This window comes from Arachis stenosperma, chromosome 5, assembly GCF_014773155.1.
Source record: "Arachis stenosperma cultivar V10309 chromosome 5, arast.V10309.gnm1.PFL2, whole genome shotgun sequence".
Classification (NCBI taxonomy): Eukaryota; Viridiplantae; Streptophyta; class Magnoliopsida; order Fabales; family Fabaceae; genus Arachis; species Arachis stenosperma.
The window spans coordinates 99963988-99991163 of NC_080381.1; the positions used below are offsets into that span (position 1 = coordinate 99963988).

Genomic DNA, 27176 nt, shown 5'->3' on the forward strand with positions numbered 1-27176 from the left:
ATCTGCCTAATTTGGCTTGCTTAAGCCTCAAGAAAGTGCATAATTCAAGTGAAAACAAAAGAAAAAGACTAGTAAAACTAGGCTAAGATGACTTGTCATCACAACACCAAACTTAAAGCTTGCTTGTCCCCAAGCAAGAAATGAATTATGCTCAAAGGTTCTTTCAATTAAGATGGGTTGAGGAACACTTGTAAAGTACAGTGAGAGAAGTGATTAAGTAACAGTGGGGTAAACTCTAAATTATATGCTCAAGTAAGGGTTTCAGTGCTCACTAGTCCTTACATCTTGGGAGTCGTAGGTCCTTAGGATTTTCATCCAAATGGTATCATGGAGATCTCTTTATATGTAATCACCTTGAAGCAGCTTATAGTTTCCGTGCTTTGACCTCGACTCTAAGTGTCATGTCTCAAGGCGGCTCTTTAGATAAGCTTTCGATCAATACTCCTAAACCAGTTGGTTTTAAGGTATTAGGTGTTAAAGCACCCCTCGGATTTACTTGCTCAAGCCTCTTTCCTTGACACACTTCAACCACAAGCATTTACTAGGATAGCAACTCTTTGAGTTTTTGTTTCTTTCTTTCTTTTTCTGCCTAGTAATTGATGCTCAGAGCCTTGGGCCATGTTCTTTTTGTTTTTGTATTTTCTTTTCTTTTCTTTTTTTTTTTGTTTTGGTTGCTGCTTCTCGGATCAATTGATTTTTGAGAATCTCCACAATACTTCTTTGAACTTCACATCCTGCCTATGAGCTCCCATGCAAGTTTTCACAAGCATGCAACCTCAAGACATAATCATACAACTAGAACCACCACTTCTCCTAATCTTTTGCTTTCCTCAAAATTATTTTTAAATCCCTCAATCCTTCTTTTCAAAGAACTTTCATGTGATGCATTCTTGAAAATTGAGTGCAAACAAGTTTTGAAGATAAGAATGTTATGAATGATCAGCCATCTTGCTTATTGAATTATAAAGGAAGATTATGCTATGCAGGCAGGCAGGAATATAAAAAGAAAACTATATGATGCAGACAAACAGGACAATTAAGGATACAATCTAACTTTCAATCACAGCAACAATTGATGTAAAACAATCACTTAACAATACAACCTGTTGGAGTTCACTTGCTTTCCTTCTCATCATCATTAATGCTAGCCTTTATGTTCATCTTTTGCTTCTTTGATTGATGATGATAAATCCCTCCAAAGGCTTGTATGACATTCTGCAATGATATTAAAAGTTGCTTGTTCCCCAAGCACTTAAAAACAATGGTTAGTCTGCATGATTTATTTGTGGGCTTTTTGAACTTACTTTGGTGTGGGAACACCAAACTTAGTACCTTGCCAAAGTATCAAATTAACCATGTGTGAAACTCTTTCTTCTTTTTCTAAGGTAATAGACTAAAAACTAGAAAACAGCAAGATAATTAACTAGTTCATCTAAATGCATGAAGCTAGCCTTATGGCAGAAAGTGAGAATGTGTTTTATGATGTGATTTTGGTGGAACACCAAACTTAAAATCCTTCATTCTCCCTTAGATTGTCTTTGGTGTGTAACACCAAACTTAGCTTCTTGCAATCTAGATGAAACTAATTAACAGTTTTATTGAATTAGATATGAAAAGATGGTTACCTCTGGTTGGGTTGCCTCCCAACAAGCGCTCTTATATTGTCACTAGCTTGACATTCTCTGTACTTGTTTAGCTCGGGTTCTGTGCTACCTTCTCCTTGCCCCCTTGTCCTCCTAAGTGAAACTTTGCCTTGTGATGTTCATCCTGGATGAGTGATTCTTTTCCTTTGACCATCTCCTCACTCACTTCTGTGATGTTCTTAGCTAATTGTTTTATTTGTCTTTCAATTCTTCCGAGTAAGTCCTCATGGTTCTTGCTTGTCATCTCTTGATGTTTCATCATTCTTTCTACTAAGATTTCCAGGTTAGTGATCCTCTGAGAATCTTGTGAAATTGGTTGGTTGTGGGGTGTCAGGGGTTGGAAGGGTGTGTAGTGTGGTTGCAGGGTTGAGAAATTTGGGTTGTTGTAGTTGAAGTCTCTTTGTTCATGATATTGAGATTCCCTCATTCTTAGATACGAATGTGGTTTCCATGGTGGAAATTGTTCCTTCACTGTAGTAGAATGGAGAAAGTCAATTTGTCTAGCTATTGACCCCAATTGTTGCTGAGTTTGCTGATGTAGTTGTTTGCTTTGATTCATGATTGCCTTCATTCCTTCAAGTTTCTTTATCTCCTCATCTGAAGTTGCATTCTGTGGATTCTCAGATGAGTGTTGGTTGTTTGCTTTCTTGTCCTTGAGCTCCGCAGTTCCTTGGCCAGCTGCTGTTGCTTTGAAGAGGCTATCTAAAACGTAATCCACTGCTTTCCTTGTTTCTGGAGTTAATCCTACATAGAATGTTCGGAAACCCTCTTTGTCATTCACTTTCTTGTCTTTTTCCCATGGTTTGGACAATGACTCTTCCTCTCCTTGCATGAGTGGCTGAATCCTCTCTTTCATCTTGATGTTCTGTTGGGATGAGGAGAATTTGGTCAGAAATTTGGTGACCAATTCGTCCCAACTAGCAATACTGCCCTGGGGCATAGTTTCCAGCCATTGTGCAGCTTCATCCCTTAATGATAAGGGGAATAACGAGAGCTTCCAGGTGTCATGATTTACACCTTCGAAATTGACAACACCACAAGTTCTCAGAAAAGTGGATATATGCTGTTTAGGATCCTCCAATGGACTTCCACCATAGGAGCAATTGTTCTTGATTAGTGAAACAAGTTGCGGCTTCATGTTGTGGTGTTTTTCTTTCGAGGTTTCTTCTTCAATGACAGCCTTCCCTCGTGCCTCTCTTTTCTTCTTCTGTGACATAAATCAACAAACGGAACACACAATGGTATTTTTGAAAATTGAGTGTAATCGGTTGAGACAAAACTCCAAATGGTTAGTGGGTTAGCAGAGGCAAAACTTCAAACAGTTAGTGGGTTAGTCAAAAATTAAGAAAAAGTGCTTGATCTAAATAACCACCTCACTTAATCATTGTCAATCTAATCAATCCCCGGCAACGGCGCCAAAAACTTGATGGGAAATTGTTTTGGTTTGAGAAATGAATCTCTCCCGAAACAACACCAATCTTACCGGCAAGTGTACCGGGTCGCATCAAGTAATAAAACTCACGGGTGTGAGGTCGATCCCACAGGGATTGAAGGATTGAGCAATTTTAGTTTAGTGGTTGAATTAGTCAAGCGAATCAAGATTTGGTTGATTGAGTTGCAGAATTTAAATTGCATTGAAAGTAAAGAGAACAAGAGATTAAAGTGCTGAATCTTAAGGAACAAGAAATTAAATGGCAGAAACTTAGATTGCAAGAAATGTAAATTGCAAGAATCTTAAATGACAAGAAATGTAAATGACTTGAAATGTAAAGGGGATTGGGACTTGAATTTGCAAGAATTAAACAACGAGAATTTAAATTGCATTAAACAGAAGAGTAAATGGGGAATGGGTTGAAACAGATTCTAACAGAAAATTAAATGAACAATTAAAGCAAGAAACAGAGACTAGAAAACTAAGTCTAGATCTCAATGCCTTCCTAGATCCAACAAGAACAATATCACAGGAATTGTAAATTGCAAGGGAATTAAATGAGAAAGCAAGTAGCAGAAAAGGAAACTCAATTTGCAGTGAAATTAAACAAGATCCAAGGTGAGATTGAAACAGAATTCCTTCAATTCTCTAACCCAAGATCCAAGACAAGTGTAATTCAAATTGAAAGCAATTCAAACTAAGAGGAAGAGAATGGAATTCTCCTTCCCCAAACTAAGAAACTAAAGATCACTCTCTGTGAAAATAAAAGGAAAGCTCTATGAAAAAAATTCTAAAAAGGGAACCCCCCGAATAAATTGAATTCTAGCCTATTTATACACTTTCTCCAATTGATCTTCAAGCCTTGAGTTGGGCCTTTGCTCTTGATGGAATTGGGTTGAAAGAGGCCTTGGTTGATTGCTCTTGAAGTTTGGAGAGAGACCCAAGTGAATCAATTGAACCGGATTGAGTTTTGCAAAGTTGGGTTTTAAAGTTAGCCTCAAAGTTAGGGGGCTAACTTTGAGGCCAACTTTTTCTAGCAGCAACACCAATCTTCTGCACTTCACGTTGGCGCCAACGTTAGGGGGCTAACTTTGTCCCTAACGTTGGCCTTGCTTTATGTTGGAGTGGCGCCAACGTTAGCCTCCAAGTTAGGGGGCTAACGTTGGCGCTAACGTTGGCACACCCTGGGGAAGATTTCTTATGCCAACGTTAGCCTCCAAGTTAGGGGGCTAACGTTGGCGCAAACGTGGCTAACCCTGGGAGGAATTTTGAACTTCCAACGTTAGCCTCCAAGTTAGGGGGCTAACGTTGAGGCTAACTTCAACTCCAACTTCATTCTTCCTGATTCAATTTCACTTGATTCCTTGTCTTCTCTTATCTTCTAGCCATCCCTTCTCACTTCAATCCTTTTCCAAGCTTTCTTCCCCTGTCATAAATCAACCAAACACATCAAAGCTATGCTTGAAATCATGAGATGATCATTCTATCCTAATATGCACCAATTATGGCATCAAACCTCATGAAAAGCCTTAATTCACATATGGTTGATTCAATCAAAGGAAGCATGAAAATCTGCCTAATTTGGCTTGCTTAAGCCTCAAGAAAGTGCATAATTCAAGTGAAAACAAAAGAAAAAGACTAGTAAAACTAGGCTAAGATGACTTGTCATCACCTTTCCCTCTTTCTCCCCCTGTCCTCTCTTTGTCTTCCTCTCTCTCTTTTTCTTTTCTCTCTCTTCCCTTACCTTCTTTCTCTCCCTCTCCTTTATTTCTCTCTCCCTTCTCTCTGCCTCTCCTTTCTCTCTTCCCCCTCTCTCTCTCCCCCTCCCCTCTTCTTCTCTCTCAATCTTCTCTCTCTCTCTCTCTCCTTCTTTTCCTTTTCCCTCTCCGCTTCTCTCTCTCCTTTTTCCCTTTTTCCTCTCCGCTTCTCTCTCTCCTTCCCCTATTCATCTATCAATTCTCTCCCTCTCTCTCCCTCCTTTCTCTCTCTCTCTCTCTCACTCTCCTTTTCTTCTTTCTTCCCCTCCTCTCTCTTTGTCTTCCTCTCTTTCTCTTACTCTCTCTCTTTATCCCCTCTCCCCCTTTTATTTCTCTCCCCTTCCTTTTTATTTCTCTCTCCCTTCTCTCTCTCTCTATTCTTCTCTCTCTCTTTCCTTCCCCTTTTCTTTTCTCTCTCCTTCCCTCTCCCCCTCTCTCTCTCTCTCTCTCTCTTTCTCTTATTCTCTCCCTCTCTCTTCCTCTCTCTCCTTACCCTCTTTTTCCTTCTCACTTCTCTTTCTTTCTCTCTCTCCTCATCTCTTTCTTTCTCTCTCTTCCTCTCTCTCTTCTTTCTCTCCTCATCTCTCTTACTTTCCTCTCTCTTCTCTTCTCCCAAAGTCTTTGCTTCTATTCTAAATCCCTTTATTCCCAGAACCTTTGTCATATACACCACCATTACGCTCTGTCACAAACACAACTACACTCTCCCTCCTCTCTCTCCTCCTCCCCTTCTCTCTTTCCTTTCCCTCTCTCCCCTCCTGTATCTCCTCCTTTCTCTCTCTCTTTCCTCTCTCTTTCTCTTGCTTTGGAGTTTGAATAAAACCAATTTTAATTTGGTTTAAAACTAAACTAAACCATAAAAACTGGTTTTTTTAATAAACTGGTTTTCATAATAACCATAGTTTCAGTTCAGTTTTTTTATTTGGAAAAACTGGTTTATTTAAAACAGTTTCAATTCAGTTTTGAAACCAGTTTTTTTGCACACCCTTACAAGTCACGAAGCACTAAAACAATGCAAGAAATTCTCAACAATTTAGTAGGATAATTCAACACCAATATTAACGTAAGAAACTTAGAAGAAAAATAGGAACAAGTGATGCACGAATCCCCACACTTTGTACAACTAAACCAGCAAGTGCACTAGGTCGTCCAAGTAATACCTGAGTGAGTCAGGGTCGATCCCACGAGGATTATGGTTTGAAGCAAGCTACGGTTATCTTGTAGATCTTAGTCAGGTGAGTAAGAGATGTGGGTATGATGTTTAATTGCAGAAAAGAAAATAAAGAGATCTTAACTTGGTTGATATGTTTGCAATGATAAGAAGATGGTTAAAGCTTGGAGATGCTTTGTCCTTCTGGATTAACTCTGGTCTTACTGTCTTCTTCAACTGTGAATGATTTCTTCTATTGCAGGCTGTATGTGATCAACGCCAGTTGAGAGGTCGCCAATGCTCCTCCAGATCTGAACCCCAAGGTTAGTGTGGATCCATTCCGATTGAGGGTGAAGCTCCTGCAGTCCATTCTCCTCAATGATCCTACTAAAAATATCACAGACAAGGTCAAATCTTCTGGATCAGAGGATGTTGCGCCTTTGGGTTCTAGCCTCTACCACAGAGATCCTAATCTCCCCATAACTGGGCTGAACTGATGTTTCAAGAAGTCCCCAACAAAGTCATGGATTAGCCGTATAAGAGATGTATAATCAAGCCGGTGGTTCAATGCTTTCCAGTTACGTAAATCACATGAACCCAAGTAGAATACGGGTGGTTGTCAAGCACACGGTTCTAAGATTGAAGAACAATGATGATTATCATGGGTCATCCCATTCATCAGGTTGAAGAACGAAGATACATTTAAAAATTGGATTGGTGCATGAATTCCCACACTTCGTACAACTAAACCAGCAAGTGCACTAGGTTGTCCAAGTAATACCTGAGCGAGTCAGGGTCGATCCCACGAGGATTGTGGTTTGAAGCAAGCTATAGTTATCTTGCAGGTTTTAGTCAGGCGGATAGAAGAGTTATTGGATTCAGAAGATGGAATTACAATGCTTGATTATAAGAATGAGAAGATGGTTAAGGCTTAGAGATGCTTTGTCCTTCTAGATTAACTCTGGTATTACTGTCTTCTTCAATTGTGAATTATTTCTTTTATGGCAAGCTGTATGTGATTGACGCTGGTTTGAGCAGCCGCTAATACTCCTCCATATCTGAACCACAGGGTTAGTGCGAATCCATTCTGATTGAGGGTGAAGCTCCTGCAGCCTATTCTCTTTTACGATCCTACTCAAAATGCCACAGACAAGGTCAGAACTTCTGAATCAGAGGATGCTGTGCCTTTGGGTTCTAGCCAAAAGCACAAAGCCTCTAATCTCCCCAAACTTCAGCTGAACTAGTGTTCTCAAAAAGTTCCCAACAAAGTCGTGGATTAGCCATCTAAGAGATGTATAATCATGCTGGTGGTTCATTATTCTCCAATAAAAGACTCACTCTAAACCCATGTAGAATGTGATAACCTTATGCTATTTCAACGCATTCATATTGATGAAGGACGAAGATACATCTTAAAAATATAGAATCAAACACAGATTAAAGAAAAACAATAATACTTTTATTAATCCATAAAACTTAGCAGGGCCTCCCCTCAACCCAGGAGGTTTACAAACTCATACTGATATAAAATACAATCTTAAACAAAAATATGACCGATCTGTATGATTATGTAAAATATCCCTTAAATACTAAACTAATGAATAAGAATTACATAAGAAAAGGTAAAATAGTCTTTTAGTGCTAAAATCCACTTCTGGGCCCACTTGGTGAGTGTTTGGGCTGAGTTTTGATGACATCTACGTGCTATGAGGCCTCTAGAGTGTTGAACGCTGGATAGGGGGTCTTCTCTAGGTGTTTGGATGCTGGTCTCCTCCTTTGGGCGCTGGACGCCTGGAATGGGATAGGAGGCTGGCGTTCGATGCCAGTTTTGGGCCTTCTAATCTGAAGAAAATTATGGTCTATTATACATTGTTAGAAAGCTCTGAAGGTCAGCTTTCCATAGTCGTTGAGAACGCTCCATTTGGACTTTTGTAGCTCCAAAAAATCTCTTTCGAGTGTAAGGAGGTCAAATCTGGACAGCATCTGTAGTGCTTTCTCTGTCTCTGAATCAGACTTAAGCTAACTTTTGCTCCAGCACCGCAATTTTAGCCAAAAAATACCTGAAATTGTACAAAAATACACAAACTCAAAGTAGAATCCAAAAATGTGAATTTAACACTAAAACATATGAAAACTTAAAAAAAATTAAACAAAACATGCTAAAAACTATATGAAAATGATGCCAAAAAGCATATAAAATATATGCTCATCACAAAACAAAACTTAAACTATTGCTTGTCCTCAAGCAAGTAAAAAAAAAGTAGGATAAAAAAAAAGAGTAAGATATAATAAATATCAGAGTTTCCAATGAAGCTCAGTTTCAATTAGATTAGCGAGACTTAGTAGCTTTTTGCTTCTGAATAGTTTTAGCATCTCACTATCCATTGAAACTTATAACTGTTGGTCTCTTTAGGAACTTAGAATCCAGATGATATTATTGACTCTTCTAGTTCAGTTCTTTTTTATTCTTGAACACAGCTTTTATAATCTTGGCCGTGACCCTAAGCACTTTGTTTTCCAGTATTACCATCGGATACATAAATGCCACAGACACTTTAACTGGGTGAGCCCTTTCGGATTGTGATTCAGCATTGCTAGAATCCCCAGATAGTGGTGTCCAGAGTTCTTACGGACACTCTTTTTCTTTTGGATGACAACTTTAACTACTCAGTGTCAAGCTTTTTACTTGACACCTTCACACCACAAGCACATGGTTAGGGACAGCTTGGTTGAGCCACTTAGGTCAGGATTTTGTTTCCTTTAGGCCCTCCTAACCATTGATGCTCAAAGCCTTGGATCCTTTTACCGTTGCCTTTTGGTTTAAAGGGTTATTGGCTTTTTCTGCATTTTTTTTCTATTTTTCGCATGCATATATTTTTTCTTTTGTTGCATATGCTTTTTCTTTTGCTTTTTACTGCTTTTTCTTGCTTCAAGAATCAATTTTTGGATTTTTCAGATTACCAATAATACTTTTCCTTTTTCATCATTCTTTCAAGAGCCAACATTCTAAACTTCCAATTTCAAATATGCAATGTTTATTCATACATTTAGAAAACAAAAGCAATGCCACCACATCAAGATAATTGAACTATTCTTGTTATAAACTTGAAATTCATGTATCTCTCAATTCTTTTCAATTAAAATTTTCTTTTAAGCAAGGTGAGAAAAATATGGAACATTTTATAGCCTTAAGACATAAATGCAAGTGATCATGCAATAAGGACAAGAGAACAGACAATACAACATAACAAAAAACAGAAAAATACAAAAGAAAAGGAGATGAAGAGAATGAATCCACCTTTAATAGTGGCGGGTAGTACTCCTTGAGGATCCAATGTAGTACTTGATCTCTTCAATGTCACTCCTTTGTCTTTGTTGTTCTTCCCTCATAGCCCTTTGATCTTCTCTAATTTCATTGAGGATGGTGGAATGCTCTTGATGCTCTATCCTCAACTAGTTCATGTCAGAGCTTAATTCTCCTATGGTAGTATGCCATTGATCCCAATAGCTTTGAGGAGGAAAATACATCCCTTGAGGCATCTCAGGGATATCTTGCTGAGGCGGCTGCACAGGCTCATGGGCATGCTCTCTAGTTTGCTTCATCCTCTTCTTAGTGATGGGCTTGTCCTCCCCAATGGAGATGTCTCCCTCTATGACAATTCCAGCTGAATTGCATAGATGACAAATGAGGTGTGAGAATGCCAACCTTGCATTGGTGGAAGGCTTCTCAGCTATCTTGTACAGTTCCTGAGGGACCACCTCATGTACTTCCACCTCACTTCCAATCATGATGCAACGGATCATGATGGCTCTTTCAATAGTCACCTCTGACCGATTGCTAGTAGGGATGATAGAGCGTTGGGTGAATTCCAACCGTCCTCTAGCTATGGGTTTGAGGTCAAGCCTTCTTAGTTGAATGGGCTTCCCTTGGGAATCTCTTTTCCACTATGCTCCTTCCACATAGATGTCTGAGAGCACTTGATCCAGTCTTTGATCAAAGTTGACTATTCTAGTATAAGGATGAGGGTCTCCTTGCATCAAAGGCATGTTAAACGCCAACCTCACACATTCCGGGCTGAAATCTAGGATTCTCCCTCGGTCCATGGTGCATCAATTCTTAGAATTTAGGTTCAAACTAGTGTCATTGTTTTTTGTGACCCATGCATTAGCATGGAACTCTTGCACGATTAAGATCCCAACCTTTTGGATAAGATTGGTTAGGACTTCCTAACCTCTTCTCCGGATCTCTCTTTGAATTTTCGGATACTCATTCTTCTTGAGCTTGAAAGGGACCTCAAGGATCACCTTCTTCTCTGCCACTACTTCATAGAAGTGGTCTTGGTGGGCTTTGGTGATGAATCTTTCTATCTTCTAAGATTCAAAGGTGACGGCTACTACCTTTCCTTTCTTCTTTCTAGAGGATTCTCCAACCTTGGGTTCCATAAGTGGTAATGGAAAGCCAAAAGCAACGCGTTTCCAACACCAAACTTAAAAGCTTTGCTCATCCTCATGCAAAAATAAAGAAAAGAGAAGAATAGAGTAGAAGAGGAAGAAAATAGGAGATAGAGGGGGAAAGGGAGCTCAGCCAAATGGGGCTTATGAGTGTGTGTATGAAGGGTTAGAAGGAGGGGTATTTATAGGAAGTGGGTAGGGTTGGGTTCGGTCATGGGTGGGTAATTGGGAGGTAATTTTGATTTTGAAGTGGGTGGGGGTTGGTGGGAGTTATGAAGGTTTTGAGGAAGTGATATAGATGTGATTGAGCTAGGGTTTATAGGGAAGAGTGTATGGGGAAGTGTGAAAGAAAGTGGGTTGGGTGAAGATGCTATGGGACCCACTGGTCCTGAGAGGTTAGGGAATTCAGATTCCCTACCCTCTGCACTAGCATTTGAACGCCCAAGATCTGCTCCCTGGCTGGCATTCAATGCCAGCGACACTCCATCCAAAGTGTTCTATTTTCACTGCTGAACAATTATGTCTCTGTTATGACTGTTGCTTGATGAGCGGATAATTTATACGCTTTTTGGCATTGTTTTTAGGTAGTTTTTAGTATGATCTAGTTAGTTTTGGGGATGTTTTCATTACCTTTTTATGCTAAATTCACATTTCTGGACTTTACTATGAGTTTGTGTATTTTTCTATGATTTCAGGTATTTTCTGGCTGAAATTGGGGGACCTGAGCAAAACTCTGATAGGAGGCTGACAAAGGACTGCTGATGCTATTGGAATCTGACCTCCCTGCACTCGAAATAAATTTTCTGGAGCTACAGAACTCCAAATGGCACGCTCTCAACGGCGTTGGAAAGTAGACATCCAGAGCTTTCCAGCAATATGTAATGGTTCATATTTTATTCGTGATTAAATGACGTAAACTGGCGCTCAACACGAGTTCCATGCTGCATTCTGGAGTCAAACACCAAAAACATGTCACGAACCAGAGTTGAACGCCCAAAACACGTTACAACTTGGCGTTCAACTCCAAGAGAAGCCTTAGCTCGTGGATGGATTAAGCTCAGCCCAAGCACACACCAAGTGGGCCCCGGAAGTGGATTTATGCATCAATTACTTACCTCTATAAACCCTAGTAGCTAGTTTAGTGTAAATAGAACTTTTTACTAGTTTATTAGGAGTCTTTTGATCATTCGGTCTTTTGACCACATCTTTGGACGTTTAGTTCTGAGATATTCGGGGCTGGCCATTCGGCCATGCCTGGACCTTCATCACTTATGTATTTTCAACGGTGGAGTTTTTACACACCATAGATTAAGGGTGTGGAGCTCTGCTGTACCTCAAGTTTCAATGCAATTACTACTATTTTCTATTCAATTCGATTTATTCCTGTTCTAAGATATTCGTTGCACTTCAACTTGATGAATGTGATGATCCGTGACACTCATCATCATTCTCACCTATGAACGCGCGTGACTGACAACCACTTCCGTTCTACCTTAGATCGGGCACATATCTCTTGGATTCCTTGATCAGAATCTTTGTGGTATAAGCTAGAATTGATGGCGGCATTCATGAGAATCCGGAAAATCTAACCTTGTCTGTGGTATTCCGAGTAGGATTCCGGGATTGAATGACTGTGACGAGGTTCAAACTCCTGAAGGCTGGGCGTTATTGACAAACGCAAAAGAATCACGGGATTCTATTCCAACCTGATTGAGAACCGACAGATGATTAGCCGTTCTGTGACAGAGCATTTGGACCATTTTCTCTGAGAGGATGGGATGTAGCCATTGACAACAGTGATGCCCTACATACAGCTTGCCATGGAAAGGAGTAAGAAGGATTGGATGAAAGCAGTAGGAAAGCAGAGATTCAACAGGGACAAGCATCTCCATACGCTTATTTGAAATTCCCACCATTAATTTACATAAGTATTTCTATCCTATTTTATTTATCTTTTAATTATCCAATCCAATCACATTTGAATCAGCCTGACTTAGATCTACAAGATGACTGATGTGCGGAAAACGATCCGATACAAAATTCACCGGCAAGTGTACCGGGTCGCATCAAGTAATAAAACTCATGGGAGTGAAGTCGATCCCACAGGGATTGAAGGATTGAGCAATTTTAGCTTAGTGGTTGATTTAGTCAAGCGAATCAAGTATTGGTTGATTGATTTGTAATTGGCAGTAACTAAATTGCAAGGAATGTAAAAAGGGAATGGGTAATTTGCAGGGAATTAAAGAGAACAGAAAATAAAAGTGCTAAATCTTAAAGAACAAGAAATTAAATGGCAGAAACTTAGAACGCAAGAAATGTAAATTGCAGAATCTTAGAGTGCAAGAAACGTAAATGGCTTGAATTGTAAATGGGTCAGGGAAGTGGGATTGCAAAAATTAAACAAAAGAACAGTAAATCTCAACACATAGAAGAGTAGAAGATGACTTGAATTGAACCGGATCTAAAATGGAAATGTAAATGAACTCAAAAAGCATTCAACAGAGAAAATAAAATGATAACTCCAGATCTCAGGACCCAAGAGACTAGATAACCAAGTCTAGATCTCACTGCCTTCCTAGATCCAAATTCAGAATTCAATTGCAAGAGAAGTAAAGATCAAATAGTAGAAAACTAAATTCAATTTCCAATTTCTCAAGAGTGCAGTAAAAATCAAAACAGAGAGAGATCTCAAGGTGAGATTGAGACAGAATTTCCTCAATTCTCAACACCCAAGACACAAGCAAGTATGCAGAAAATGAAAACAAGAAATCCAGAGGAAGAGAATTCAATTCCCCTCCCAGAAACTAACAACCCAAATGTAAAGTAAGCTCTCTACTATGAGTACTATGAAAATTCTAAAGAAAAACTCCCAAAAGAAAAAGCTCCCCGGAAACTTAAATTCTAAGCTATTTATACACTTTCTTCAAATGATCTTCAAGCCTTGAATTGGGCCCTTGCTCTTGATGGAATTGGGTTGACAAAAGCCTCTGTTGATTGTTCTTAGTGTTGGGGAGAAATCCGTTTGCAACTTGGGCCTTGGGGATTTACGTTTGAGTTGACGTTTGAGGCAAACGTTGACTCAAACGCCTTCGTGTTCCAATTATGCTGCTCGGCCATTCTGCTGTCGTCCACGTTTGAGCCAGCGTTTGAGGTCAAACGTGAGCTCAAACGTGGTTCCCTCCAAGCTTCTCTTTTGGCCAACGTTTGGCCTAACGTTTGAGGCAAACATTGGCACAAACGTGGCTTAACCAAGGCATCAAACAGGGTGCTCTTCCATGCTCTTCCATGCTAAAATGTAGCCAACGTTTGACCTCATGTTTGAGGCAAACGTTGGCGCAAACGTGGGCGACCTCCAGGGTGTTTTTCAGCTGCTACTCACGTTTGAGTTCACATTTGAGGCAAACGTGAGCTCAAACGTGAATCCCTTCTTTCCAAGCCCATTCTTGCAACCTTCTTACAAGCTTTATTCCACCTATCATCAATCAACAATTGTATCAAAGCTATGCCATAATCATGAGAGTTATTCTTCTTCTTGTCATATAAGCAATTATTGCACAAAACCTCATGAAAATGCATCAATTCATCCATAGTTGATTGAATCAAAGGAAACATGAAATTGTACCCAATTGGCTTACTTATGGTTCAAGAAAGTGCATAAAATCTATTAAAAACAAAAGAAAAAGACTAGTGAAACTAGGCTAAGATGACTTGTCATCACAACACCAAACTTAAGGCTTGCTTGTCCCCAAGCAAGAAAAGAATTTATGCTCAACAATTCTTTTAGTTTAGAATAGATTGAAGAATAACATGTAGTGTCCTGTGAGTGAAGTGATTAAGTGACAGTGGGGTGAACTCTAAATTATATGCTCATGCAAGGGTTTCAGTGCTTACTAGTCCCCACATCTTGGAAGTCTTAGGTCTTAGGACTTTCATCCAAATGGTATCATGGAGATCTCTCTATAGGTAATCACCTTGAAGCAGCTTATAGTTTATGTGCTTTGGCCTTGACTCTAAGTGTCATGTCTCAAAGCGGCTCTTTAGCTAAGCTTTCAATCAATACTCCTAAACCAGTTGGTTTTAAGGTATTAGGTGTTAAAGCACCCGTAAGGATTTATTTGCTCAAGCCTCTCTCTTTGACTCAATTCGACCACAAGCATTTACTAGGATAACAACTCTTTGAGTTTTTTGTTTCTTCTCTTTTTTTTTTGCCTAGTAATTGATGCTCAGAGCCTTGGGCCATGTTCTTTCATTTTTTATATTTTCTTTCTTTTGTTTGCTGCTTCTTGGATCAATAAATGTTTGAGAATCTCCACAATACTTCTTTAATCTCTACGCCCTGCCTATGAGCTCCCATGGATGTTTTCATAAGCATGCAACCTCAATACATGATTATACAACTAGAACCACCACTTCCCCTAATCTTTTGCTTGCCTCAAAATGAATTTTTGATTCTTCAATCCTTCTCTTCAAAGAAATGTTTTCTATTTATATTTTTCCAATCCTTGAGTGCAAGCAAATTTTCAAGTGTATGGTGCTATGATATACCAAACATCTTAGTTATTGAACTACAAGGAAATTATACTGAACAGGGGTACAATATCACTTTCAAAATCATAGCAGTTTTGAATATAAGACAATCACTTAACAATACAACCTTTTGGAGTTTACTTGCTTCACTCCTTCTCAGCACCATTGTTGATCTTTGCATCCCTCTTTGTCTCTTTGGTTGATGGTGCTTAATCCTTCCTTAGATTCAAGTGACTGCCTATAATAAACTTTGAAAGTTGCTTGTTCCCCAAGCACTTGAAAATTGGTTAGCATGCATGAATTATTTGTGGGCTTTTGAACTTACTTTGGTGTGAGAACACCAAATTTAGTACCTTGTCAATAGTTCTCATGCATCAAATTGACCATATGTGGAACTCTTTTTCTTTGCTAAAGGCAATAAGACTAAAAACTAGAAAATAGACATTAGTTAAGTAGTTTCTCTGATTGCTTGGAGCTAGCAACCCTTTATGCAGAAGGTGAGAATGTGTTTTTAAATGATATTTTTAGTGGAACACCAAACTTAGCATTCTTCATTCTCCCTTTGTTTTGGTGTGCAACACCAAACTTAGCTCCTTGCAATATAGATAAAACTACTTAGCTTCTTTATTGAAATAGCTACGGAAAGAAAACTACCTCAGGTTGGGTTGCCTCCCAACAAGTGCTTCTTTATTGTCACTAGCTTGACATCTTGTTCTTTGATCATGGAGGCTGAAAATCATAGTGCCTTAGCTTTTCTCCTCTTACTGTGAACTTCCTTCCAGTCTCCTCCATTTCTTGGTGCTCTTCTTCAGAAATTCCAGAGGTAGAGAACTCTCTCCTTGTTTATGCCATACAACCAAAACAGCAAGGATACACAGAACACTCTGTAGCTTGAGTGCAGTGAGAGTTAGTAGAGACAAATTCTCAAACAGTTAGTATGCAAGTTAGAAATAAAAGAAACAGAAAAGAAAAAGTGCTTGATCTAAATCACCACCTCACTTAATCATTGTCAACCTAATCAATCCCCGGCAACGGCGCCAAAAACTTGATGTGCGGAAAACGATCCGACACAAAACTCACCAGCAAGTGTACTGGGTCGCATCAAGTAATAAAACTCACGGGAGTGAGGTCGATCCCATAGGGATTGAAGGATTGAGCAATTTTAGCTTAGTGGTTGATTTAGTCATGCGAATCAAGTATTGGTTGATTGATTTGTAATTGGCAGTAACTAAATTACAAGGAATGTAAAAGGGGAATGGGTAATTTGCAGGGAATTAAAGAGAACAGAAAATAAAAGTGTTGAATCTTAAAGAACAAGAAATTAAATGGCAAAAACTTAGAACGCAAGAAATGTAAATTACAGAATCTTAGAGTGCAAGAAACGTAAATGGCTTGAATTGTAAATGGGTCAGGGATGTGGGATTGCAAAAATTAAACAAAAGAACAGTAAATCTCAACACATAGAAGAGTAGAAGATGATTTGAATTGAACCGGATCTAAAATGGAAATGTAAATGAACTCAAAAAGCATTCAACAGAGAAAATAAAATGATAACTCCAGATCTCAGGACCCAAGAGACTAGATAACCAAGTCTAGATCTCACTGCCTTCCTAGATCCAAATTCAGAATTCAATTACAAGAGAAGTAAATATCAAACAGTAGAAAACTAAATTCAATTTCCAATTTCTCAAGAGTGCAGTAAAAATTAAAACAGAGAGAGATCTCAAGGTGAGATTGAGACAGAATTTCCTCAATTCTCAACACCCAAGACATAAGCAAGTATGCAGGAAATGAAAACAAGAAACCCAGAGGAAGAGAATTCAATTCCCCTCCCAGAAACTAACAACCCAAATGTAAAGTAAGCTCTCTACTATGAGTACTATGAAAACTCTAAAGAAAAACTCCCAAAAGAAAAAGCTCCCCAAAAACTTAAATTCTAAGCTATTTATACACTTTCTTCAAATGATCTTCAAGCCTTGAATTGGGCCCTTGCTCTTGATGGAATTGGGTTGACAAAAGCCTCTGTTGATTGTTCTTGGTGTTGGGGAGAAATCCGTTTGCAACTTGGGCCTTGGGGATTTACGTTTGAGTTGACGTTTGAGGCAAACGTTGACTCAAATGCCTTCGTGTGCCAATTATGCAGCTCGACCATTCTGTTGTCATCCACGTTTGATCCAGCATTTGAGGTCAAACTTGAGCTCAAACGTGGTTCCCTCCAAGCTTCTCTTTTGGCCAACGTTTGGCCTAACGTTTGAGGCAAACGTTGGCACAAACATGGCTTAACCAAGGCATCAAACAGGGTGCTCTTCCATGCTCTTCCATGCTAAAATGTAGCCAATGTTTGACCTCACGTTTGAGGCAAACGTTGGTGCAAACGTGGGCGACCTCCAGGGTGTTTTTCAGCTGCTACTCACGTTTGAGGCAAACGTGAGCTCAAACGTGAATCCCTTCTTTCCAAGCCCATTCTTGCAACCTTCTTCCAAGCTTTATTCCACCTATCATCAATCAACAATTGTATCAAAGCTATGCCATAATCATGAGAGTTATTCTTCTTCTTGTCATATAAGCAATTATTGCACAAAAACTCATGAAAATGCATCAATTCATCCATAGTTGATTGAATCAAAGGAAACATGAAATTGTACCCAATTGGCTTACTTATGGTTCAAGAAAGTGCATAAAATCTATTGAAAACAAAAGAAAAAGACTAGTGAAACTAGGCTAAGATGACTTGTCATCAATGACCATAGATTGCTTCATACCAACAATCTCCGTGGGATCGACCCTTACTCACGTAAGGTATTACTTGGACGACCCAATGCACTTGCTGGTTAGTTGTGCGGAGTTGTGACTAAGTGTAATTCACGTGTGAGAGCTACCAAATTATTGGAGCCATTGTTAATGATCACAATTTCGTGCACCAAGCTTTTGGCGCCGTTGCCGGGGATTGTTCGAGTATGGACAACTAACAGTTCGTCTTGTTGCTCAGATTAGGTAATTTTCTTTTCAAAAAGTTTTCAAAAAATTTTCAAAAATTTTTTTCTTTATTTTCGTTTTTCTAAAGAATATTTTCGAAAAAAATAATAAAAATACAAAGAAAAATCATAAAATCATAAAAATAAAAAATATTTTGTGTTTCTTGTTTGAGTCTTGAGTCAACTTTTAAGTTTGGTGTCAATTGCATGCTTTAAAAATTTTTCTTGTATTTTTCGAAAATTCATGCATTCATGGTGTTCTTTATGATCTTCAAGTTGTTCTTGACAAGTCTTCTTGTTTGATCTTGATGTTTTCTTGTTTTGTGTTGTTTGTTGTTTTTCATATGCATTTTTCGTTTGTTAGAGTCCATGCATTAAAGATTTCTAAGTTTGGTGTCTTGCATGTTTTCTTTGCATCAAAAATTTTTTAAAATTATGTTCTTGATGTTCATCATGATCTTCAAAGTGTTCTTGGTGTTCATCTTGACATTCATAGTGTTCTTGCATGCATCATGAGTTTTGATTCATAATTTTCATGTTGTGAGTCATTTTTATGTTTTTCTCTCTCATCATCAAAAATTCAAAAATAAAAAAATATCTTTTCCTTATTTCTCTCCAAATTTTCGAAATTTTGGGTTGACTTGGTCAAAAAAAATTTTAAAAATTAGTTGTTTCTTACAAGTCAAGTCAAATTTTCAATTTTAAAAAAATCTTATCTTTTCAAAATTTTTTCAAATCAAATCTTTTTCATTTTTATCTTATTAATTTCGAAAATTTCAAAATATTTTTTCAAAAATCTTTTTCTTAATTTTATTTCAAAATTTCAAAATTACACTAACAATTAATGTGATTGATTCAAAAATTTGAAGTTTGTTACTTTCTTGTTAAGAAAGGTTCAATCTTTAAACTCTATAATCTTATCTTTTAGTTTCTTGTTAGTCAAGTAATCAATTTTAATTTTAAAAATTAAATCTTTTTCAAAATATCTTTTTCTTAAAAATCTTATCTTTTTATCATATCTTTTTCAAAATTTTATCTTTTTCAAAAAAAAAATTTGATTTCAAAATATCTTACCTAACTTCTTATCTTATCTTTTCAAATTTGACTTTAATATCTTTTTCAACTAACTATTTGACTTTTTGTTTGTTTCTTATCTTTTTCAAAACCACCTAACTACTTCTCTCTCTCTAATTTTTGAAAATATCTCATCCTTTTTCAAAAATTCTTTTTAATAAATTAATTATTTTAAATTTTAATTTTAATTATATCTTATCTTTAATTTTCAAAAATCACTAACTATTTTTTCAAAATTATTTTCGAAATTCTCTATCTCTCTTCTTCTTCTATTTATTTATTTATTTACTAACACTTCTCTTCACCTCTCTTCATCTCAATTCACTACCCCTATCCTTATCCTTCTGTTTATATTCTCCTTTCTTTATTCCCTTTCTTCTTCTACTAACAATAAGGAACCTCTTTACTGTGACATAGAGGATTCCTCTTTCTTTTCTTGTTCTCTTCTTCCCTATATGAGCAGGAACAAGGAAAAAGGCATTCTTGTTGAAGCTGACCCTGAACCTGAAAGGACTCTGAAGAGGAAATTAAGAGAAGCTAAATTACAACAATCCAGAGATAACCTTTCTGAAATTTTCGAACAAGAGAAGGAGATGGCAGCCGAACCCAACAACAATAATGCAAGGAGGATGCTTGGTGATTTCACTAAACCAACGTCCAAGTTTGATGGAAAAAACATCTCAATTTCTGCCATTGGAGCAAACAATTTTGAGCTGAAACCTCAATTAGTTGCTTTGATGCAACAGAACTGCAAGTTTCATGGACTTCTATCTGAAGATCCTTATCCATTTCTAACTGAGTTTTTGCAGATTTATGAGACTGTTAAGACAAATGGAGTAGATCCTAAAGTCTACAGACTCGTGCTTTTCCCTTTTGCTGTAAGAGACAGAGCTAGAACATGGTTGGACTCACAACCTAAAGATAGCCTGGACTCCTGGGATAAGCTGGTCACGGCCTTCTTGGATAAATTCTTTCCTCCTCAAAAGCTGAGCAAGCTTAGAATGGATGTTCAGGCCTTCAAACAAAAAGATGGTGAATCCCTCTATGAAGCTTGGGAAAGATACAAGCAGATGACCAAAAAGTGTCCTTCTGACATATTTTTAGAATGGACCATATTAGATATATTCTATTATGGTCTATTTGAGTTTTCCAAAATGTCATTGGACCATTCTGCAGGTGGATCCACTCACTTAAAGAAAACGCCTGCAGAAGATCAAGAACTTATTCACATGGTTGCAAATAACCAATTCATGTACACTTCTGAGAAGAATTTCGTGAATAATGGAACACCTCAGAGGAAGGGAGTTCTTGAAATTGATGCTCTGAATGCCATATTGGCTCAGAACAAAGTGTTGACTCAGCAAGTCAACATGATCTCTCAAAGTCTGAATGGATGGCAAAATGCATCCAACAGTACTAAAGAGGCAGCTTCTGAAGAAGCTTATGATCCTGAGAACCCTGTAATAGCAGAGGTAAATTACATGGGTGAACCTTATGGGAACACCTATAATTCATCATGGAGAAATCATCCAAATTTCTCATGGAAGGATCAACAAAAGCCTCAACAAAGCTTTAATAATGGTGGAAGAAACAGGCTAAGCAATAACAAGCCTTTTCCATCATCTTCTCAGCAAAAGAAAGAGAATTTTGAATAGAGCCCCTCTAATTTAGCAAATTTAGTCTCTGATCTGTCTAAGGCCACTTTAAGTTTCATGAGTGAAACAAGGTCCTCCATCAGAAATTTGGAGGCACAAGTGGGCCAGCTGAGTAAGAAAGTCATTGAAACTCCTCCCAGTATTCTCCCAAGCAATACAGAAGAGAATCCAAAAGGAGAGTGCAAGGCCATTGATGTAATCAATATGGCTGAATGCATAAGGGAGGAGAAGGACGAAAATCCTAGTGAGGAAGACCTCCTGGGACGTCTCTCAAACAAGAAGGAATTCCTTATTGAGGACCTAAAGGAATTTGAGGCTCATATAGAGACCATAGAGATTCCATTAAATCTCCTTCTGCCATTCATGAGCTCTAAAGATTATTCTTCCTCTAAAGAGGATGAAGATGTAACTGGAGAGCAAGTTGCTCAATATCTAGGAGCCATCATGAAGCTGAATGCCAAGTTATTTGGTAATGAGACTTGGGAAGGTGAACCTCCCTTGCTCATTAGTGAACTAGATACATGGGTTCAGAAAACTTTACCTCAAAAGAGACAAGATCCTGGTAAATTCTTAATACCATGTACCATAGGCACCATGACCTTTAACAAGGCTCTGTGTGACCTGGGGTCAGGCATAAATCTTATGCCACTCTCTGTAATAGAGAAATTAGGGATCATTGAGGTATATCCTGCCTTATTCTCATTACAATTGGCAGACAAGTCAGTAAGACAAGCTTATGGATCAGTAGAGGACGTGTTAGTAAAGGTTAAAGGCCTTTACATTCCTGCTGATTTTATAATCTTAGACACTAGGAAGGAGGAGGAAGAATGCATCATTCTTGGAAGACCTTTCCTAGCCACAGCAGAAGCTGTGATAGATGTTAACAGAGGAGAATTAGTCCTTCAATTGAATGGGGACTACCTTGTGTTTAAGGCACACGGCTATCCTTCTGTAACAAGGGAGAGTAAGCATGCAGAGCTTCTCTCAATATAGAGTCAAACAGAGACCCCACAATCAAACTTTAAATTTTGTTTTGGGAGGTCACAACCAAACTCTAAGTTTGGTATTGAACCCCCATATCCAAACTCTAAGTTTGGTGTTGGGAGTCCACAACATTGACCTAATCACCTGTGAGGCTCCATGAGAGCCCGCTGTCAAGCTATTGACATTAAAGAAGCGCTTGTTGGGAGGCAACCCAATTTTTATTTGATTGTTATTTTGTGTTTTAGTAGGTTCATAATCATGTGGAGTCATGAAAAAATATTAAAATTAAAAATAGAATCAAAAACAGCAGAAGAAAAATCACACCCTGGAGGAAGGACTTACTGGTGTTTAAACACCAGTAAGGAGCATCTGGCTGGCGTTCAATGCCAGAACAGATCATGAAACTGGTGCTGAACGCTAGAAACAAGCAACATCCTGGCGTTTGAACGCCAGGAATATCCCCTGAGGAAAGCTGGCGCTGAACGCCAGTAACAAGCATGGAACTAGCGTTCAACGCCAGAAACATGCTACACATGTGCGTTGAATGCCCAGAACGTGCACCACTTCGGCGTTTAAACGCCAGAATGGTATGCTAAGGCATTTTACATGCCTAATTGGTGCAGGGATGTAAATCCTTGACACCTCAGGATCTGTGGACCCCACAGGATCATCTCAGGATCTGTGGACCCACAGGATCCCCACCTAACATATTCCCACCTTACCTCCTAATTAATCTTATAACACACTTTCCCAAAAACCCTTCACCAATCACCTCAATCTCTCTTCCCAATTACCCCCTTTACCACTCACATCCATCCACTCTTCCCCATAAACCCTACCTACCTTCAAAATTCAAAAATTTTACCCACCCAAACCCACCCTAAATGGCCGAACCTACCCTCTCTCACTTCCCTATATAAACCCCTCCATTCTCCTTAATTTTCACACAACACAAACCTCTCTTCTCCTTCTTGGCCAAATACACCTCTCCCCATCTCCTCCATATTTTCTTCTTCTTCTTCTTCTTTTCTTTCTTCTCTTGCTCGAGGGCGAGCAATATTTTAAGTTTGGTATGGTAAAAGCATAAGCTTTTTGTTTTTCCGTTACCATTGATGGCACCTAAGGCCAGAGAATCCTCTAGAAAAGGGAAAGGGAAGACAAAAGCTTCCACCTCCGAGTCATGGAAGATGGAAAGATTCATATCCAAAGCCCATCAAGACCACTTATATGATGTTGTGGCCAAGAAGAAGGTAATCCCTGAGGTCCCTTTCAAGCTCAAGAAAAATGAGTATCCAGAGATCCGACATGAGATCCAAAGAAGAGGTTGGGAAGTTCTAACCAACCCCATTCAATAAGTCAGAATCTTAAAGGTTCAAGAGTTCTATGCCAATGCATGGATCACTAGGAACAATGATCAAAGTGTGAACCCGAATCCAAAAAATTATCTTACAATGATTCGGGGGAAATACTTAGATTTTAGTCCGGAAAATGTGAGGTTGGCATTCAACTTACCCATGATGCAAGGAGATGCACGCCCCTACACTAGAAGGGTCAACTTTAATCAAAGGTTGGACCAAGTCCTTATGGACATATGTGTGGAAGGAGCTCAATGGAAAAGAGACTCCAAAGGCAAGCCGGTTCAATTAAGAAGACTGGACCTCAAGCCTGTGGCTAGAGGATGGTTGGAGTTCATTCAACGCTCCATCATCCCCACTAGCAACCGATCTGAAGTTACTGTGGATCGGGACATCATGATTCATAGCATCATGATTGGAGAGGAAGTAGAAGTTCATGAAGTCATCTCCCATGAATTCTACAAAATAGCCGATAAGTCCTCTACTTTGGCAAGGCTAGCTTTTCCTCATCTTATTTGCCATCTATGTTACTCAGCTGGAGTTATCATAGAAGGAGACATCCTCATTAAGGAGTACAAGCCCATCACTAAGAAAAGGATGGAGCAAACAAGAGAGCCCACTCATGGAACCCAAGAGACGCATGAGGAAGCTCATCACAAAGAAATCCCAGAGATACTTCAAGGGATGCACTTTCCTCCCAACAACTATTGGGAATAACTCAACACTTCCCTAGAAGATTTGAGTTACAATGTGGAACAATTAAGGGTGGAACATCAAGGGCACTCCATCATTCTCCATGAAATAAGAGAAGATCAAAGAGCAATGAGGGAGGAGCAACAAAGGCAAGGAAGGGACATAGAAGAGCTTAAGGACATCATTGGTCCTTCAAGAAGAAGATGCCACTAAGGTGGACTCATTCCTTGTTCTTATATTTTTCTGCTTTTCGGTTTTTATATTATATGTTCATCTATGTTTTGTGTCTCTACTTCATGATCATTAGTATTTAGTAACTATGTCTTAAGGCTATGAATAATTCCATTAATCCTTCACCTCTCTTAAATGAAAAATGTTTTTAATTCAAAAGAACAAGAAGTACATGAATTTCGAATTTATCCTTGAATTTAGTTTAATTATATTGATGTGGTGACAATACTTTTTGTTTTCTGAATGAATGCTTGAACAGTGCATATTTTTGATCTTGTTGTTTATGAATGTTAAAATTGTTGGCTCTTGAAAGAATGATGAAAAAGAGAAATGTTATTGATTATCTGAAAAATCATAAAATTGATTCTTGAAGAAAGAAAAAGCAATGAAAAAGCAAAAAAGCTTGCGAAAAAAAAATATTGGGAAAAAAAAAGCAAGCAGAAAAAGCCAATAGCCCTTAAAACCAAAAGGCAAGGGTAAAAAGGATCCAAGGCTTTGAGCATCAATGGATAGGAGGGCCCAAGGAAATAAAATCCAGGCCTAAGCGGCTAAATCAAGCTATCCCTAACCATGTGCTTGTGGCATGCAGGTCCAAGTGAAAAGCTTGAGACTGGGTGGTTAAAGTCGTGATCCAAAGCAAAAAAAGTGTGCTTAAGAGCTCTGGACACCTCTAACTGGGGACTCTAGCAAAGCTGAGTCACAATCTGAAAAGGTTCACCCAGTCATGTGTCTGTGGCATTTATGTATCCGGTGGTAATACTAGAAAACAAAATGCTTAGGGCCACGGCCAAGACTCATAAAAGTAGCTGTGTTCAAGAATCAACAAACTTAACTAGGAGAATCAATAACACTATCTGAAATTCTAAGTTCCTATAGAAGCCAATCATTCTAAATTTCAAAGGAAAAAGTGAGATGCCAAAACTGTTCAAAAGCAAAAAGCTACAAGTCCCGCTCATCTAATTAGAATTAATATTCATTGATATTTTGGGATTTATAGTATATTCTCTTCTTTTTATCCTAATTGATTTTCAGTTGCTTGGGGACAAGCAACAATTTAAGTTTGGTGTTGTGATGAGCAGATAATTTATACAATTTTTAGCATTGTTTTTAGGTAGTTTTTAGTATGATCTAGTTACTTTTAGGGATGTTTTCATTAGTTTTTATGCTAAATTCACATTTCTGAACTTTACTATGAATTTATGTGTTTTTCTGTGATTTCAGGTATTTTCTAGCTGAAATTGAGGGACCTAAGCAAAACTATGATAGGAGGCTGACAAAGGACTGCTGATGCTGTTGGAATCTGACCTCCCTGCACTCGAAAAGGATTTTCTGCAGCTACATAACTCCAAATGGCGTGCTCTCAACGGCGTTGGAAAGTAGACATCCAGAGCTTTCCAGAAATATAAAATAGTCTATACTTTATTCGTGATTAGACGATGTAAACTGGCGCTCAACGCCAGTTCCATGCTGCATTCTGGAGTCAAACGCCAGAAACACGTCACGAACCAGAGTTGAATGCCCAAAATATGTTACAACTTGGCGTTCAACTCCAAGAGAAGCCTCAGCTTGTGGATAGATCAAGCTCAGCCCAAGCACACACCAAGTGGGCCCCGGAAGTGGATTTATGCATCAATTACTTACCTCTGTAAACCCTAGTAGCTAGTTTAGTATAAATAGAACTTTTTACTAGTTTATTAGGAGTCTTTTGATCATTCGGTCTTTTGACCACATCTTTGGACGTTTAGTTCTGAGATCTTGGGGGCTGGCCATTCGGCCTTGCCTGGACCTTCATCACTTATGTATTTTCAACGGTGGAGTTTCTACACACCATAGATTAAGGGTGTGGAGCTCTGCTGTACCTCAAGTTTCAATGCAATTACTACTATTTTCTATTCAATTCGATTTATTCCTGTTCTAAGATATTCGTTGCATTCAACTTGATGAATGTGATGATCCGTGACACTCATCATCATTCTCACCTATGAACGCGCTTGACTGACAACCACTTCCGTTCTACCTTAGACCGGGCGCATATCTCTTGGATTCCTTGATCAGAATCTTCGTGGTATAAGCTAGAATTGATGGCGGCATTCATGGGAATCCAGAAAAATCTAACCTTGTTTGTGGTATTCCGAGTAGGATTCCGGGATTGAATGACTGTGACGAGGTTCAAACTCCTGAAGGCTGGGCGTTATTGACAGACGCAAAAGAATCACGGGATTTTATTCCAACCTGATTGAGAACCGACAGATGATTAGCCGTGCTGTGACAGAGCATTTGGACCATTTTCACTGAGAGGATGGGATGTAGCCATTGACAACGGTGATGCCCTACATATAGCTTGCCATGGAAAGGAGTAAGAAGGATTGGATGAAAGCAGTAGGAAAGCAGAGATTCAATAGGGACAAGCATCTCCATACGCTTATCTGAAATTCCCACCATTAATTTACATAAGTATTTCTATCCTATTTTATTTATCTTTTAATTATCTAATCCAATAACATTTGAATCAGCCTGACTGAGATATACAAGATGACCATATATTGCTTCATACCAACAATCTCCATGGGATCGACCCTTACTCACGTAAGGTATTACTTGGACGACCCAGTGCACTTGCTGGTTAGTTGTGCAGAGTTGTGACTAAGTGCAATTCACGTGTGAGAGCTACCAAATTATTGGAGCCATTGTTGATGATCACAATTTCGTGCACCATTGCACATGATGATAAACCTAAAAATAAACTATAGAAAACAAAATTGAGAAGTTATAAGAAATAAAAATAATTAATTAGGGTTGGGTTTCCTCCCAACAAGCGCTTTTTTAACGTCATTAGCTTGACGGTTAGCTCCTTACGAAGGTGAGTATGGGCTCAAAATTTCACCCCTTACATTGAACTTTCTTCCTGTCTTCTCATGAATAAGCTCTACATGCTCTAGAGATAGGACACGACTCATTGTATGTGGTATGAGTAGTTTTTTCGTGAAGACAACTCTCATGCCAGGTGAGAGGCCTTCAGTTGGGTAGGTAAAGATGCTGTGTGACCCACTAGTCCTGAGAGGCTAGGGAATTTAGATTCCCTACTCTGCTTCATAGGCGTTGAACGCCCAACACTATGCCCATAGCTGGCGTTCAATGCCAGTAGTGGTGTGAAAATGAGAAATTTATCATCGATCTAGATTTTCACAAATTAGAATTCCCTCGTTGAAAGTATAATCTAGACCAACAATTAATTCCCACATCAAATG

General features: G+C 38.6%; 1 non-coding gene and 1 pseudogene across 1 annotated transcript; both read right to left on the reverse strand.

The window, feature by feature from the left end:
- LOC130981001 (uncharacterized) overlaps positions 1–27176 on the reverse strand; it is a 97468-nt pseudogene that overhangs the window by 43822 nt on the left and 26470 nt on the right.
- Positions 20003–20106, reverse strand: LOC130984669 (small nucleolar RNA R71). The gene has a single exon (XR_009088586.1). It is a non-coding gene; the product is annotated as a small nucleolar RNA R71 (small nucleolar RNA).